This window comes from Triturus cristatus, chromosome 8, assembly GCF_964204655.1.
Source record: "Triturus cristatus chromosome 8, aTriCri1.1, whole genome shotgun sequence".
NCBI classification, from domain to species: domain Eukaryota; kingdom Metazoa; phylum Chordata; class Amphibia; order Caudata; family Salamandridae; genus Triturus; species Triturus cristatus.
In genome coordinates this window covers 1,622,533,168-1,622,552,807 of record NC_140591.1, presented here as the reverse complement: position 1 = coordinate 1,622,552,807, position 19,640 = coordinate 1,622,533,168, and positions in this window count along the sequence as shown.

The window sequence follows — 19,640 nt, the reverse complement described above, 5'->3', positions numbered from 1 at the left end:
CTCACACATCTATGCATAGAGTCACACACACCCTACCCACACAAACACTCAGGAACCCATACAGATACTGAGACAAGCAATCAATAACTCATATAGACACTCATATAGGTATTCACAAAACCATGCAGCCACTTATACACCAACATACAGAAACATACAGACATCTACACAGTTTAGTCACTACTCTGCAGTAAGATACATTTAATGACTCACTTATAGAGTTAGTTACACACCACAGAAAATCATCCATTTACACACTTGTACACCCACTCATTCTTCAACAGGTCTTTCCCTATATATATTAAACATATTAAAATTGTTAAGAAACACATACTCAATGGATGATGTCATCAGTGATGTCATCAGTGATGTCATTTGAGATGTCATCAGTGATCTCATGAGTGATGTCACTGACCATGTCATGAGTGATGTAATATGTGACGTCATCAGCAGTGGATTGCGGGCGCGCGAGTTATAGTTAGCTGAACTAACTATAACGGGGGAATTTCATTGTTTTTTTACGAGTGAAATATCCAGCTAACTATAACATGTGTGAAACCTATGGTTTTTTCAGTGAATATATATATATATATATATATATATATATATATATATATATATATATATATATATATATATATATATATATATATTATCCACTGGCGGTCGCCAGTAGATAGTTATAGTTAGGACCGTGTTTCCATAGGAAATCTCAAAATTCTATTTTGAATAACTTTGGCGCCGGTTGACTAATCCTCGCGAAATTTTCAAAACTAATGGGGCGCTCCGCTCAGCTCCTACCCTGACAGTCTCGGGGGGATTCTTCAAGCGGGGGCTGAGAAAAAAGGGGGGTCCCAAAACGCATTTTCCCCATGCATTTTCTCATAGGACCTTTAGTCGAAGGTACAGCCCGAACGGCTGAACAGAATTACTTGAAATTTGGCAAAGAGGTAGTCCTCAGGTCAGGGATGTGCCTTTTGCATATATGGAGTCAATCTGTTCAGTAGTTCCTGAGAAAATTGCAGTTAAAGTACATAAATATCTATAGCTGCGCACTGTGTGTGCACGGTGCGTGCACCTTAACGTGCGCGAGCATAATTCTGATTGGTGGTTACATGTCAGTCAACGTTCGAATCGGTCGAAATCAGGAAGTGTCGGCCGCCATTTTGTTTGTTTTGAGTGCGAGAGTGAAAAAGGAAGGTGGCGAACGTGAAAAGGGGGCAGGGTAGAGAGTTCCTGACCCCCTAGCCTTTGTTAGGGGGTCCCTAAAGGACCCTGAAGGCAGAAAAAAACATTTTAAATTTTTTTTAAAAAATCGCGGGGTGCGCGCACGGTGCGCGCACGGTGCGCGCATGGTGAAAAACCATAAAAAAAAAAAATTAATACATAGTTTATTGTAAAATAAATATATAAAAAATATAATAATAAATACATAACTTAGCATTTCAAAAACCGTACAAATTCACTGAAAAAAACATAGGATTCACACACGTTATAGTTAGGAATTAGCATTTAAAAAACCTTGCAAATTCACTTAAAAAACCATAGGTTTCACACATGTTATAGTTAGGTGGACATTTCACTCGTAAAAAACCAATGAAATTCCCCCGTTATAGTTAGTTGAGATAACTATAACTCGCGCGACCGCCACTCTATCACAAGGATGATGTCATCAGTGATGTCATGAGTGATGCCACTGACCATGTCCTGAGTGATGTAATATGTGATGTCATGAGCAGAGGATTGCAGGCGCGCGAGTTATAGTTATCTCAACTAACTATAACGGGGGAATTTCATTGTTTTTTTCCGAGTGAAATGTCCACCTAACTATAACATGTGTGAAACCTATGGTTTTTTAAGTGAATTTGCAAGGTTTTTTAAATGCTAATTCCTAACTATAACGTGTGTGAAACCTATGGTTTTTTCTGTGAATATATATATATATATATATGTATCAACAACAGAGAGTTGTCCCCTTTGTAGACGCTGCACAGGGAAAACAGATATCAGGAATAAATGTCAACATTGCCGACGCGTTTCGTGAGCTGCGCGCACTTCTTCATGGGCTGACGAACTGACAATGGGAAGTAAGTTCAGGACACCTGTATATCATTGCGATGCACGCCCATGTGGGCGGAGACAATCCCACTGCCTGATGGTCGCTGTAGTGCCTGTTAATGTATTCACAGTGGAGTCCTTGCCGATAATCACAAATAACAAAAAATGCAATCCCTCGTGGGTTGATAAAGGTTTCCATCAGGGCAGCGACACCATCTGACTCTCCTCCCAGCACCCTCTGCTTCCTATGCCGACGTCGGTTGGCGCCAGCACACGGGCCACGAAACATGTCAGGGCTTCCACCGTGGCAGGACTGGCCACATCACATAAACAACAGAGAGTTTTCCCCTTAGTATAAGCCACACAGCAAAAGGTAAGTTTTCAGCGGTTTAGTCGGGGAGAGCTGAAGCAGCACAGGGAAAACAGATATCAGGAATCAATGTCAATATTGCCGACGCGTTTCGTGCGCTGCACGCACTTCTTCATGGGCTGACGAACTGAAAATGGCAAGTAAGTTCAGGACACCTGTTTATCATTGCGATGCACGCCCATGTGGGCGGAGACAGTCCCACTGCCTGATGGTCGCTGTAGTACCTGTTAATGTTTTCACAGTGGTGTCCTTGCCGATAATCACAAATAACAAAAAATTCAATCCCTCGTGGGTTGATAAAGGTTTCCATCAGGGCAGCGACACCATCTGACTCTCCTCCCCGCACCCTCTGCTTCCTATGCCGACGTCGGTTGGCGCCAGCACACGGGCCACGAAATGTGTCAGGGCTTCCACCGCGGCAGGACTGGCCGCATCAAATAAACAACAGAGAGTTGTCCCCTTAGTAGAAGCCACACAGCAAAAGGTAAGTTTTCAGCGGTTTATTCGGGGTGAGCTGACGCTGCACAGGGAAAACAGATATCAGGAAACAATGTCAATATTGCCGACGCGTTTCGTGCGCTGCGTCACTTCTTCATGGGCTGACTAACTGAAAATGGCAAGTAAGTTCAGGACACCTGTATATCATTGCGATGCACGCCCATGTGGGCGGAGACAGTCCCACTGCCTGATGGTCGCTGTAGTGCCTGTTAATGTATTCACAGTGGAGTCCTTGCCGATAATCACAAATAACAAAAAATGCAATCCCTCGTGGGTTGATAAAGGTTTCCATCAGGGCAGCGACACCATCTGACTCTCCTCCCCGCACCCTCTGCTTCCTATGCCGACGTCGGTTGGCGCCAGCACACGGGCCACGAAATGTGTCAGGGCTTCCACCGCGGCAGGACTGGCCGCATCAAATAAACAACAGAGAGTTGTCCCCTTATTAGAAGCCACACAGCAAAAGGTAAGTTTTCAGCGGTTTATTCGGGGTGAGCTGACGCTGCACAGGGAAAACAGATATCAGGAATCAATGTCAATATTGCCGATGCGTTTCGTGCGCTGCGTGCACTTCTTCATGGGCTGACGAACTGAAAATGGCAAGTAAGTTGAGGACACCTGTATATCATTGCGATGCACGCCCATGTGGGCGGAGACAGTCCCACTGCCTGATGGTCGCTGTTGTGCCTGTTAATGTATTCACAGTGGAGTCCTTGCCGATAATCCCAAATAACAAAAAATGCAATCCCTCGTGGGTTGATTAAGGTTTCCATCAGGGCAGCGACACCATCTGACTCTCCTCCCTGCACCCTCTGCTTCCTATGCCGACGTCGGTTGGCGCCAGAACACGGGCCACGAAACGTGTCAGGGCTTCCACCACGGCAGGCCTGGCCATATCAAATAAACAACAGAGAGTTGTCCACTTAGTAGAAGCCACACAGCAAAAGGTAAGTTTTCAGCGGTTTATTCGGGGAGAGCTGACGCTGCACAGGGAAAATAGATATCAGGAATCAATGTCAATATTGCCGACGCGTTTCGTGCACTTCGTGCACTTCTTCATGGGCTGACGAACTGAAAAGGGCAAGTAAGTTCAGGACACCTGTATATCATTGTGATGCACGCCCATGTGGGCGGAGACAGTCCCACTGCCTGATGGTCGCTGTAGTGCCTGTTAATGTATTCACAGTGGAGTCCTTGCCGATAATCACAAAATAACAAAAAAAGCAATCCCTCGTGGGTTGATAAAGGTTTCCATCAGGGCAGCGACACCATCTGACTTTCTTCCCCGCACCCTCTGCTTCCTATGCCGACGTCGGTTGGCACCAGCACACGGGCCACACAACGTGTCAGGGCTTCCACCGCGGCAGGACTGGCCGCATCAAATAAAAACGAAACAAGTCGGCAAAAGGACTTTCATATTAGATGTTTGTTTTAAACAGGACTTTGCAGCTTCCATTAATAAAGCGCTGAAACCATACCTACCTGCTACGTGGCTCTTTTCAAGGGGACACTCTTCTTGTGTGGATATTTGCGGCAAGTCCAGCCGCAAAAGGAGCCCTGCCGTGGTTCACGGTCCTTGCTGGCGCCAACCGACGTCAGCAACAAGGTGCAGGAGGTGCGCGATGGGAATCAGATGGTGCAACTTCCTGGGTTTGAAACCTGCATCAACCCACTGAGGATTTCATTTTGAGTTACGAGTGACAGCGCATAAGCAATTCACAGTATTTAGATACCACAGCACTTCATTGATCAGAAGTCAGTGCGACTGTCTTCACCAACTTGGATGAGAGTCATGTGTATATTAGGTGCTGTAGCCTGCTGAACGCTCTCACATCAGTCCGCCCATGAAGAAGTGCGTACAACGCACGAAACGCGTCGGCAAAAGGACTTTCATATTAGATGTTTGTTTTAAACAGGACTTTGCAGCTTCCATAAATAAAGCGCTGAAACCATAGCTACCTGCTACGTGGCTCTTTTCAAGGGGACACTCTTCTTGTTTGGATATTTGCGGCAAGTCCAGCCGCGAAAGGAGTCCTGACGTGGTTCACGGTCCTTGCTGGCCCCAACCGACGTCAGCAACAAGGTGCAGGAGGTGCGCGATGGGAGTCAGATGGTGCAACTTCCTGGGTTTGAAACCTGCATCAACCCACTGAGGATTTCATTTTGAGTTACGAATGACAGCGCGTAAGCAATTCACAGTATTTAGATGCCACAGCACTTCATTGACCAGAAGTCAGTGCGACTGTCTTCACCCACTTGGATGAGAGTCACGTGTATATTAGGTGCTGTAGCCTGCTGAACGCTCTCACATCAGTCCGCCCATGAAGAAGTGCGTACAACGCACGAAACGCGTCGGCAAAAGGACTTTCATATTAGATGTTTGTTTTAAACAGGACTTTGAAGCTTCCATAAATAAAGCGCTGAAACCATACCTACCTGCTACGTGGCTCTTTTCGAGGGGACACTCTTCTTGTTTGGATATGTGCGGCAAGTCCAGCCGCGAAAGGAGCCCTGCCGTGGTTCACGGTCCTTGCTGGCGCCACCCGACGTCAGCAACAAGGTGCAGGAGGTGCATGATGGGAGTCAGATGGTGCAACTTCCTGGGTTTGAAACCTGCATCAACCCACTGAGGATTTCATTTTGAGTTACGAATGACAGCGCGTAAGCAATTCACAGTATTTAGATGCCACAGCACTTCATTGACCAGAAGTCAGTGCGACTGTCTTCACCCACTTGGATGAGAGTCACGTGTATATTAGGTGCTGTAGCCTGCTGAACGCTCTCACATCAGTCCGCCCATGAAGAAGTGCGTACAACGCACGGAACGCGTCGGCAAAAGGACTTTCATGTTAGATGTTTGTTTTAAACAGGACTTTGCAGCTTCCATAAATAAAGCGCTGAAACCATACCTACCTGCTACGTGGCTCTTGTCAAGGGGATACTCTTCTTGTTTGGATATTTGTGGCAAGTCCAGCCGCGAAAGGAGCGCTGCCGTGGTTCACGGTCCTTGCTGGCGCCAACCGACGTCAGCAACAAGGTGCAGGAGGTGCGCGATGGGAGTCAGATGGTGCAAATTCCTGGGTTTGAAACCTGCATCAACCCACTGAGGATTTCATTTTGAGTTACGAGTGACAGCGCGTAAGCAATTCACAGTATTTAGATCCACAGCACTTCATTGACCAGAAGTCAGTGCGACTGTCTTCACCCACTTGGATGAGAGTCACGTGTATATTAGGTGCTGTAGCCTGCTGAACGCTCTCACATCAGTCCGCCCATGAAGAAGTGCGTACAACGCACGGAACGCGTCGGCAAAAGGACTTTCATGTTAGATGTTTGTTTTAAACAGGACTTTGCAGCTTCCATAAATAAAGCGCTGAAACCATACCTACCTGCTACGTGGCTCTTGTCAAGGGGATACTCTTCTTGTTTGGATATTTGCGGCAAGTCCAGCCGCGAAAGGAGCGCTGCCGTGGTTCACGGTCCTTGCTGGCGCCAACCGACGTCAGCAACAAGGTGCAGGAGGTGCGCGATGGGAGTCAGATGGTGCAACTTCCTGGGTTTGAAACCTGCATCAACCCACTGGGGATTTCATTTTGAGTTACGAATGACAGCGCGTAAGCAATTCACAGTATTTAGATGCCACAGCACTTCATTGACCAGAAGTCAGTGCGACTGTCTTCACCCACTTGGATGAGAGTCACGTGTATATTAGGTGCTGTAGCCTGCTGAACGCTCTCACATCAGTCCGCCCATGAAGAAGTGCGTACAACGCACAAAACGCGTCGGCAAAAGGACTTTCATATTAGATGTTTGTTTTAAACAGGACTTTGCAGCTTCCATAAATAAAGCGCTGAAACCATACCTACCTGCTACGTGGCTCTTTTCAAGGGGACACTCTTCTTGTTTGGATATGTGCGGCAAGTCCAGCCGCGAAAGGAGCCCTGCCGTGGTTCAAGGTCCTTGCTGGCGCCACCCGACGTCAGCAACAAGGTGCAGGAGGTGAATGATAGGAGTCAGATGGTGCAACTTCCTGGGTTTGAAACCTGCATCAACCCACTGTGGATTTCATTTTGAGTTACGAATGACAGCGCGTAAGCAATTCACAGTATTTAGATGCCACAGCACTTCATTGACCAGAAGTCAGTGCGACTGTCTTCACCCACTTGGATGAGAGTCACGTGTATATTAGGTGCTGTAGCCTGCTGAACGCTCTCACATCAGTCCACCCATGAAGAAGTGCGTACAACGCACGGAACGCGTCGGCAAAAGGACTTTCATGTTACATGTTTGTTTTAAACAGGACTTTGCAGCTTCCATAAATAAAGCGCTGAAACCATACCTACCTGCTACGTGGCTCTTGTCAAGGGGATACTCTTCTTGTTTGGATATTTGCGGCAAGTCCAGCCGCGAAAGGAGCGCTGCCGTGGTTCACGGTCCTTGCTGGCGCCAACCGACGTCAGCAACAAGGTGCAGGAGGTGCGCGATGGGAGTCAGATGGTGCAACTTCCTGGGTTTGAAACCTGCATCAACCCACTGTGGATTTCATTTTGAGTTACGAGTGACAGCGCGCAAGCAATTCACAGTATTTAGATCCACAGCACTTCATTGACCAGAAGTCAGTGCGACTGTCTTCACCCACTTGGATGAGAGTCACGTGTATATTAGGTGCTGTAGCCTGCTGAACGCTCTCACATCAGTCCGCCCATGAAGAAGTGCGTACAACGCACGGAACGCGTCGGCAAAAGGACTTTCATGTTAGATGTTTGTTTTAAACAGGACTTTGCAGCTTCCATAAATAAAGCGCTGAAACCATACCTACCTGCTACGTGGCTCTTGTCAAGGGGATACTCTTCTTGTTTGGATATTTGCGGCAAGTCCAGCCGCGAAAGGAGCGCTGCCGTGGTTCACGGTCCTTGCTGGCGCCAACCGACGTCAGCAACAAGGTGCAGGAGGTGCGCGATGGGAGTCAGATGGTGCAACTTCCTGGGTTTGAAACCTGCATCAACCCACTGGGGATTTCATTTTGAGTTACGAATGACAGCGCGTAAGCAATTCACAGTATTTAGATGCCACAGCACTTCATTGACCAGAAGTCAGTGCGACTGTCTTCACCCACTTGGATGAGAGTCACGTGTATATTAGGTGCTGTAGCCTGCTGAACGCTCTCACATCAGTCCGCCCATGAAGAAGTGCGTACAACGCACAAAACGCGTCGGCAAAAGGACTTTCATATTAGATGTTTGTTTTAAACAGGACTTTGCAGCTTCCATAAATAAAGCGCTGAAACCATACCTACCTGCTACGTGGCTCTTTTCAAGGGGACACTCTTCTTGTTTGGATATGTGCGGCAAGTCCAGCCGCGAAAGGAGCCCTGCCGTGGTTCAAGGTCCTTGCTGGCGCCACCCGACGTCAGCAACAAGGTGCAGGAGGTGAATGATAGGAGTCAGATGGTGCAACTTCCTGGGTTTGAAACCTGCATCAACCCACTGTGGATTTCATTTTGAGTTACGAATGACAGCGCGTAAGCAATTCACAGTATTTAGATGCCACAGCACTTCATTGACCAGAAGTCAGTGCGACTGTCTTCACCCACTTGGATGAGAGTCACGTGTATATTAGGTGCTGTAGCCTGCTGAACGCTCTCACATCAGTCCACCCATGAAGAAGTGCGTACAACGCACGGAACGCGTCGGCAAAAGGACTTTCATGTTACATGTTTGTTTTAAACAGGACTTTGCAGCTTCCATAAATAAAGCGCTGAAACCATACCTACCTGCTACGTGGCTCTTGTCAAGGGGATACTCTTCTTGTTTGGATATTTGCGGCAAGTCCAGCCGCGAAAGGAGCGCTGCCGTGGTTCACGGTCCTTGCTGGCGCCAACCGACGTCAGCAACAAGGTGCAGGAGGTGCGCGATGGGAGTCAGATGGTGCAACTTCCTGGGTTTGAAACCTGCATCAACCCACTGTGGATTTCATTTTGAGTTACGAGTGACAGCGCGCAAGCAATTCACAGTATTTAGATACCACAGCACTTCATTGACCAGAAGTCAGTGTGACTGTCTTCACCCACTTGGATGAGAGTCACATGTATATTAGGTGCTGTAGCCTGCTGAACGCTCTCACATCAGTCCGCCCATGAAGAAGTGCATGCAAGGCACAAAACGCGTCGGCAAAAGGACTTTCATATTAGATGTTTGTTTTAAACAGGACTTTGCAGCTTCCATAAATAAAGCGCTGAAACCATACCTACCTGCTACGTGGCTCTTTTCAAGGGGACACTCTTCTTGTTTGGATATTTGCGGCAAGTCCAGCCGCGAAAGGAGCCCTGCCGTGGTTCATAGTCCTTGCTGGCGCCAACCGACGTCAGCAACAAGGTGCAGGAGGTGCGCGATGGGAGTCAGATGGTGCAACTTTCTGGGTTTGAAACCTGCATCAACCCACTGAGGATTTCATTTTGAGTTACGAATGACAGTGCGTAAGCAATTCGCAGTATTTAGATGCCACAGCACTTCATTGACCAGAAGTCAGTGCGACTGTCTTCACCCACTTGGATGAGAGTCATGTGTATATTAGGTGCTGTAGCCGGCTGAACGCTCGCACATCAGTCCGTCCATGAAGAAGTGCGTACAACGCACGAAACGCGTCGGCAAAAGGACTTTCATATTAGATGTTTGTTTTAAACAGAACTTTGCAGCTTCCATAAATAAAGCGCCGAAACCATAGCTACCTGCTAAGTGGCTCTTTTCAAGGGGACACTCCTCTTGTTTGGATATATATATATATATATTTGGTGAACTTGCCTTTTTAAATAAACTTGCCGAAAGAAGACTGGGACTTGCGTGGTTTTTCCTCGTTGCTGCCTGCCTGGTGGTTCTGTGGTGAAAGACTTCTGTTTGCGCATATATATATATATGTGCAAGCTAAACGCTTTTTTTTGGAGGGCCCTCCGGCTGTGACATCGACATGATTGAAGTTTTAATGGAAGGGCCGCGCTGAGAGGCCCACCGTAACTGAAAGAATGATCCTTCGAAACAGCCAGGGTCTGCATCCAGAACCTTTTCTGAGCACTTCGCGTTCAAACGGAATTTGCCTGAAAGGCTGATTATGAGCTTACAAAGAACTTGGTGGTAGCGAGACTCACCTGATGCACTGTGACCGAGGTATGGAACTTTTCCTGTAAAGCAAATATTTGCACCAGGCACGCAGTGAAGCAAGTGGAAGTGTTGCCAAGATCGACATTTGAACTTTATAAATTAAATGAGGAGGCAGTCATGCAGAATTATGGGAAATGCAGTCCCGTCATTTTTACAAAGAGGTGTGTAATATTCTGAAAGAAGGAAAACGTTTATTGGACACCACTTGGGGGTTAAGGTTGAACCATATATGAAAGTTCAGTACTACCTTCGTTTCAGAAAAAGAAAAAGAAAAAATATGTGTTATAAACTGTGTGATTGTTGAAGGTCGGACTGCCTCTTTAAAAGCTTTAATTGGACAGCTGTCCGCTTTCAAATGTCTATAAAGTTACGTTTTTTACAAGAGCAAAACGAACCCGCCGATGAGAGACAATGAATGGCATATGATTAAGACGAGTGCAGTCGAAACGCGTAATGCCTGTTTTTCATGAATTAAAGCAATTTGAACCAGCGCTGTTGGTGTGGCCTGAACTACGCTGTTTGAAGAAGCGTGTGTTGTCCTATGGAATATTCAAAGGTGTCTGACACACCTTAAACAGGCCCCGACCCGAGAGGTAGTGGCCCTCCCTTGTCAGGTTTTTGGTGCAAGCTAAACGCTTTTTTTTGGAGGGCCCTCCGGCTGTGACATCGACATGATTGAAGTTTTAATGGAAGGGCCGCGCTGAGAGGCCCACCGTAACTGAAAGAATGATCCTTCGAAACAGCCAGGGTCTGCATCCAGAACCTTTTCTGAGCACTTCGCGTTCAAACGGAATTTGCCTGAAAGGCTGATTATGAGCTTACAAAGAACTTGGTGGTAGCGAGACTCACCTGATGCACTGTGACCGAGGTATGGAACTTTTCCTGTAAAGCAAATATTTGCACCAGGCACGCAGTGAAGCAAGTGGAAGTGTTGCCAAGATCGACATTTGAACTTTATAAATTAAATGAGGAGGCAGTCATGCAGAATTATGGGAAATGCAGTCCCGTCATTTTTACAAAGAGGTGTGTAATATTCTGAAAGAAGGAAAACGTTTATTGGACACCACTTGGGGGTTAAGGTTGAACCATATATGAAAGTTCAGTACTACATTCGTTTCAGAAAAAGAAAAAGAAAAAATATGTGTTATAAACTGTGTGATTGTTGAAGGTCGGACTGCCTCTTTAAAAGCTTTAATTGGACAGCTGTCCGATTTCAAATGTCTATAAAGTTACGTTTTTTACAAGAGCAAAACGAACCCGCCGATGAGAGACAATGAATGGCATATGATTAAGACGAGTGCAGTCGAAACGCGTAATGACTGTTTTTCATGAATTAAAGCAATTTGAACCAGCGCTGTTGGTGTGGCCTGAACTACGCTGTTTGAAGAAGCGTGTGTTGTCCTATGGAATATATATATATATATATATATATATATTACCTACTGGCGGTCGCCAGTAGGTAGTTATAGTTAGGACCACGTTTCCATAGGAAATCCGCAACATTCTATTTTGAATAACTTTGGCGCCGGTCGACGAATCCTCGCGAATTTCTCAAAATAGGTGGGGCGCTACGCTCCGCTCCTACCCTGAAAGTCTCGGGGGGATCCGTCAAGCGGGGGCTGAGATAAAAGGGGGGTCCCAAAACGCGTTTTTCCCATGCATTTTTCCATAGGACCTTTAGAACGAGCTACAGCCCGAACGGCTGAACAGAATTACTCAAAATTTGGCAGAGAGGTAGTCCCTAGGTCAAGGAAGTGCCTTTTGTAGGTTTGGTGTAAATCTGTTCAGTAGATTCTGAGAAAATAGCCTTTAAATCAATATATATATCTGAGCCCGCTTACGGTACGCTTACCGTACGCTTACGGTAAGCGTACGGTGGCGTGCGCGAGCGCGATTCTGATTGGCTCTTAGATCTTAGTAAACATTCGAATCGGCCGAAACCAGGAAGCGGCGGCCGCCATTTTGTGTATTTCACTCTGAAAAAAAAGAGTGAAAACAAGGAAAGGGGGCAATGAGGAGAGTTACAGACCCCCTAACAATTGTAAGGGGGTCAAAGAAGGACAGAAAAGTACAAAAAAAACATTTATTGATTTTAAAAAAAATCACGGGGTACGCGTACGGTAAGCTTACGGTAAGCGTACGGTAAAAAAATAAAAAAAAAATAAATGAAAAGCAGATTTAAGAGTTTAGAAATTAGGGAGCTCTAAAAAGAGCTGTTGTGTTTATGGAGTCATTTTTTTAGTGGTACCTACAAGTAAGTACCGATGCAGAGTCTAAGGTTCAAGAGGAAGACTCTGTTCCCTTCATCATTGAAGTGCACACCATCTCCTCTATAAATGTCTTGCATGTCGTAACGCAAGTTGTTGTGGTAAATGGCACCCATACCATAGTCACGGAGGAAAGCAGAAACAGATTTGTTGACGTGTTTTCTTGCTTTGTCAATCTGTGGACAGAAATGATTGGACCAGTTCCATTTTTGCCTTTGGCATATGTTGGAAAACACAAAGGCAGTTTTAGGGAAAAGTGTAAACAGTTGTGCAAAGGTGTCCTTCATAAGCATTTCCAGACCTACCCCAGTCAAAGTGCCTAGGTCATTGCCACCACAGTGCACTATTATGAGGTCAGGGTGTTGGATTTGAATGAAGGATTTCACCAATGGCATCAATTGGTGCCACTTTAACCCTCTCTGACCAATCCATTTAATGTCTACATTTGGCAAAGCAAGGTCTCTCACCATATCTGTTTTCTCTGCAAACTTTTCACTCCAGAAGACATAGCTGTGCCCTACAATCCACACTGTGAACATCTTCAAAGGAGAACTGGATGCACTCAGGAGGTGTCTTTCAGTAGAATGGCAATATGAAAAGAAAGACAGTTTGGAAATGGAGGCATACATATTTTTTACAAAACAAAAAGAACTGATTGGCTGTTTCATACCATTCTAGAAAAAAAACTAGGCTGTATGTGAAAATTAATAGAAGCATGTTTTGTATTGGTACAAAAAAATGTGTAACCAAAGAACAGTACTATGGATTTGCTGTTAGGTTTGAAAAGTCAAGCACTCTTGCTCTGTGGAATTGAAACATTGTGTGTCGAACTTCTGACCTAACTGCACACAGCAGTGTTCCATGAGCTGTTGCTATGGTAGCAGGCAGAAGTCAAGTTGGGGGAAGGGTACTAGGCAGAAGTCAAGTTGGGGGCAGGGTACTTTTGGAAAAGGGTTGGTTTTCAACCAATAGAAATGTGTCATTACATTTGAAAAAAAGGGGGAAGCACTGAGATTTGAAACTTACATGTATATGTGTGGAAAAATAGAGGGAAAGTTTGCCATTATCTGGTTCTGCTGAGAGGAGAGAGGTGAACACAACAGAGATCCTGGCTCTGATAATCTGCTGTTTGAGTGTCACATTTCTTTCACAACTAACTAATTTTAAAGGTGAGTTTACAGTTTGAGAGGGGATGTATGTGGTAACTTAAGAAATGAATAATAGAAATGGGAATTGTTTTTGTTGTAGTTACACATGGTGGTTTCATAATGTGTCAGTCTGTAAAAGTGATTTTCACTTGGCCCGAAAAAAAAAGAGCAGTAAGTGTGCTTTCAAATTGGCAAAGAAATTTCGTTTTGGCACTAATGTGAAAACATGACTCTGTGTGCATAGAAGAATTATAGGCAGAGATTTATTGCGTCTTGCTCTGGTGATTTCACAGTTGCAGTAGATGGAAAGGGGGAGCGAATTTTTGGGGGAAGAAGCAGAGGCTTAGCACACACCCATGTCCTTGCCGTGTATAGTCATGCACAGTATTTACAAGCCAGTGGGGTTTTCAGGTTTAAGTCTGTAATGCAAATACATTCAGCATCACTAAGGCTGGTTGCCCCTGCTGGAGTGTAGGCAGTCACAGAGAATACACACGGTGGTGGTCTGAAAAAAAAACAGCTTGGACATGTGCATTTAAATAAATTTAAAAAAAAGGTTTCAGAATGTGTCAGTCTGTAAAAGTGATTTCAAATTGTAAAAAGAGATTTTCACTTGGCCCGAAAAAAAAAGAGCAGTAAGTGTGCTTTCAAATTGGCAAAGAAATTTCGTTTTGGCACTAATGTGAAAACATGACTCTGTGTGCATAGAAGAATTATAGGCAGAGATTTATTGCGTCTTGCTCTGGTGATTTCACAATTGCAGTAGATGGAAAGGGGGAGCGAATTTTTGGGGGAAGAAGCAGAGGCTTAGCACACACCCATGTCCTTGCCGTGTATAGTCATGCACAGTATTTACAAGCCAGTGGGGTTTTCAGGTTTAAGTCTGTAATGCAAATACATTCAGCATCACTAAGGCTGGTTGCCCCTGCTGGAGTGTAGGCAGTCACAGAGAATACACACGGTGGTGGTCTGAAAAAAAAACAGCTTGGACATGTGCATTTAAATAAATTTAAAAAAAAGGTTTCAGAATGTGTCAGTCTGTAAAAGTGATTTCAAATTGTAAAAAGAGATTTTCACTTGGCCCGAAAAAAAAGAGCAGTAAGTGTGCTTTCAAATTGGCAAAGAAATTTCGTTTTGGCACTAATGTGAAAACATGACTCTGTGTGCATAGAAGAATTATAGGCAGAGATTTATTGCGTCTTGCTCTGGTGATTTCACAGTTGCAGTAGATGGAAAAGAGGAGCGAATTTTTGGGGGAAGAAGCAGAGGCTTAGCACACACCCATGTGCTTGCCATGTATAGTCATGCACAGTAATTAGAAGCGAGTGGGGTTTTCAGGTTTAAGTCTGTAATGCAAATACATTCAGCATCACTAAGGCTGGTTGCCCCTGCTGGAGTGTAGGCAGTCACAGAGAATACACACGGTGGTGGTCTGAAAAAAAAACAGCTTGGACATGTGCATTTAAATAAATTTAAAAAAAAGGTTTCAGAATGTGTCAGTCTGTAAAAGTGATTTCAAATTGTAAAAAGAGATTTTCATTTTAAAAACTATTTTTTAAAAAAACAAATGAATAAATATTTTTTTGAGTGAGTATGGTAAGTCAATAATAATAATTGTAGTCTCTCAAGGACCTTCTAATGTGATAAATGATTTTTAGTGTTTTTTTTAAAAAATAAAAAAAAAGGTACGCTTACCGTACGCGTACGGTAAAAAAAAATAAAAAAAAGTTTTTAAAAACATATGTAAAAAAAAGATGAAAGATAAGGTTGGCTCTTAAAAGAACCGTTGTGTTCATGCAGGGACAGAGGAAAGAAAGATTGGGAATATTAGACGGTACGACAAGTGTGCTGATCTATTTTACTGTTCACCAGGGAAACACTGGTCTCCCTATAAGTAATTAGATCGTGACAAGTGGCGCACCGTACTTCAACCCTCGCAAACCGAGGGTTAATTTCCAGAGGGCCAGCAAAAGGAGATTCTCCCCCCACAGATGAAGGGCTCACCTGACCTGCAGAAGAAGGAGTCTGCCCTGCAGGTGATGGTCCAGGCTGAGCTGCTGTGGATGTACTGGCTCGTCTTTCTGAAGAGTTACCTCCAAAAAGATGACCATGTGTCCTTCTGTGTACATCCTGGAGGTGTCTCTTCATGGTGTGATTCCCAAAGGAATACTTCCTGTTAGGATTACCTCTAGAAAGTACACGCTTACACAGCTTGCAAGTAACTAAGGGTGCATTCACCTTTTGCTGGCCTTCTGGAAAAGTAAAATAATCCCAAACATAAGAAGGCTTTACTTTCCTCGCTCTCTGCCTCAAGACAGTGCTGCTGGTGCTAGCCTCACTCTCAGAAGAGCTCTGCTGTTCTGCCATCGTATCCCAAAGACAAACCAGCTCCTTCTCCCAAGGGATCACAAGCAGAAATGAGGGGAATGGGTGTGGTGTAGGAGAGTTCTAGAACTGAAAGTAGTTTCAACCAATCAAAAGTTGTGTTTCATGATCACATGACCAACCGTACGCTTACGGTACGCTTACGGTGCGCTTACGGCAAAAAGTACGCGTGCGCGTAAAAAAGACACGCGCTTGCGCGCATGCGCATAACAGTCACTCCCCGGCACTTCCGCGTAACGTGCGCGTGTTGCGTAAGCGCGCACGCGTCCCACGCGCAGTACGCGCGGCTACGCAAAGTACGTAACTATACGCAAGCAGCGTAGATAGATTACGGACGTTGCGTAAACCGTACGCTTACCGTGAGCTTACGGTACGCGTACTATAAAAAAAAAAAAAAAAAAAAAAAAAAATCTGGAAATAAATTTTACATGTTTATTTTAAAAAATATATATAAAAAAAATATTTAAGGATTTTAAAAATTTAAGCATAGTCTTTATAAAAGATAAGAAAATTAAATTAAAAATATGTTTGAAAAAAATGAAGAATAAAAAAAAAAATAGCATTTAAAAAAACCTTGCAAATTCACTGAAAAAACCATGGGTTTCACACACGTTATAGTTAGGAATTAGCATTTAAAAAACCTTGCAAATTCACTGAAAAAACCATGGGTTTCACACACGTTATAGTTAGGAATTAGCATTTAAAAAACCTTAGAAATTCACTGAAAAAACCATAGGTTTCACACACGTTATAGTTAGGAATTAGCATTTAAAAAACCTTAGAAATTCAGTGAAAAAACCATAGGTTTCACACATGTTATAGTTAGCTGGACATTTTACTCGTAAAAAACCAATGAAATTGCCCCGTTATAGTTAGTTCAGCTAACTATAACTCGCGCGCCCGCAATGCACTGCTGATGATGTCACATATTACATCACTCATGACATGGTCAGTGACATCACTCATGACATCACTGATGACATCTCAAATGACATCACTGATGACATCACTGATGACATCATCCTTGTGATAGAGTGGCAGACCTCCTCTCACCTTAATATAAGCTTTGATACACACATTCAAAAATAGAGACTAAAAATTTCAAAACAATGGACATACCAATACCAGTTACAACAACCTCTTCAGTAATTCTAAGATCCACATACACATCCACTCATTCACCAACAGTCCTATACAGTCACTCATACATGTACTCACTCATCATATGTACTCATACATCTATACATCCTGTTACACAATGCCACTCATCCATAGAGTTACTCACACACATAGTCACTCATGCTAATAAAGAATAAAACATACATTTACTTGCATATACAGTAATACACACACCACCATACTTACTTCTACGGAAACTTACACATACTTAGTCTTTTAAACAATCACTTATAGAAACACATACTTATTCATACAGGAACTCTTTCAATCTCTCCCTCTCACATATACTCACATATATACACCAATAGTCACATATACTAGTTTAAAACATATGTAGTTACTCCTGAAGACACTATTGAGACAGTCATTCACTCACTAACACACCCATACACACACTCATCCACCCATACAGTCCTGCACACATGCTGTCTTCAACACATACAAACAGTGAGTCACTCATTCATGCATCTATGCACTACGTAATACCCCCCACCGTACCATACAGACAATCAGACTGATACTCAAAAAAACAACTAATAACCTATATAGACACCCATGTAGCTACTCACCAACCCATGCAGCCACTTATACACAAAGTGAGAGATACACTTAATCAGTCAGTTACACAATCAATTTTTCAAAAACAAATCATCCATTTAGACACTTATATACCCATTTATTCTTCCATCGACCTTGAGATATACATATATAAAACATATTTAATTTTCAGAAAAACACACATTCACTGGATGATGTCATCAGTGATGTCATCAGTGATGTCATTTGAGATGTCATCAGTGATGTTATGAGTGATGTCACTGACCATGTCATGAGTGATGTAATATGTGACGTCATCAGCAGTGCATTGCGGGCGCGCGAGTTATAGTTAGCTGAACTAACTATAACGGGGCAATTTCATTGGTTTTTTACGAGTAAAATGTCCAGCTAACTATAACATGTGTGAAACCTATGGTTTTTTCACTGAATTTCTAAGGTTTTTTAAATGCTAATTCCTAACTATAACGTGTGTGAAACCTATGGTTTTTTCAGTGAATATATATATATATATATATATATATATATATATATATATATATATATATATATATATATATATATATATATATTCACTGAAAAAACCATAGGTTTCACACAAGTTATAGTTAGCTGTACATTTCACTCGTAAAAAACCAATGAAATTCCCCCGTTATAGTTAGTGCAGGCAACTATAACTCACGCGACCGCAATCCTCTGCTGATGCTAATACTGTATTTAGACACTTATTTGCCCATGTCTTCTTCCATTAAATTTTAGCTATACATATATTACAAATATTTTTTTTTCATAAAGACACATATGTCATCAGCAGAGGATTGCGGTCGCGTGAGTTATAGTTGCCTGCACTAACTATAACGGGGGAATTTCATTGGTTTTTTACGAGTGAAATGTACAGCTAACTATAACTTGTGTGAAACCTATGGTTTTTTCAGTGAATTTGCAAGGTTTTTTAAATGCTAATTCCTAACTATAACGTGTGTGAAACCTATGGTGTTTTCAGTGAATTTGTACGTTTTTTTAAATGCTAAGTTACTTTACGCCATTCGTGGCGTGCGCGCCCAGTTAACGCAGTTCGTTCTGTGCGCGCACGGTGCGCTTCACGCACCGTGCGCGCACAGTGAGCACGCGGTGCGCTTCGCGCACCGCGCGCCCACTTTACGCAGTTAGTGCCGTGCACGCACGGTGGTCACGCGGTGCGCTGTGCGCACCGCGTGCCCACGTTACGCGGAATGGGCCATGTACGCACGATGCCGTACGCACATGGGGGACATATTATGCGCTTCGTTGTGTAAAGGTATTCATTTGTACTTTCATTTGTGAAATAGGCCTTGCACAAATGGTGCCCTTTGGGCACCATTTGCACACGGGGTGGGGATAGTGTGGATAATTATTATTATTTTTTTAATTTTCACCGTACGCGTACGGTAAGCGTAATCGGCGATTTTCCGAAAAAATAAATACATTTTTTTTTGGCCTTGGGGGTTGTTTGGGGACACCTATATCGATGCTGGGTGGTTAAGAACTGAATATACTGCCCCCTTAGATGGTTTTTGTCTTTGTTTTTGCTGCCCCTCTCAGAGTGCGAGAGAGAAAATGGCGGCCGCCGCTTCCTGGTTTCGACCGATTCGAATGTTTACTTAGATCGAACAGCCAATCAGAATCGCGCTCGCGCACGTCACCGTACGCGTACGGTAAGCGCACGGTAAGCGCACCGTAAGCTGGCTCAGATATATATATTGATTTAAAGGCTATTTTCTCAGAATCTACTGAACAGATTTACACCAAACCTACAAAAGGCACTTCCTTGACCTGTAGACTACCTCTCTGCCAAATTTCAAGGAACTCTGTTCAGCCGTTCGGGCTGTAGCTGTGTCTAAAGGTCCTATGGAAAAATGCATGGGAAAAACGCGTTTTGGGACCCCCCTTTTATCTCAGCCCCCGCTTGACGAATCCCCCCGAGACTTTCAGGGTAGGAGCGGAGCGCAGCGCCCCACCTATTTTGAAAATTTCGCGAGGATTCGTC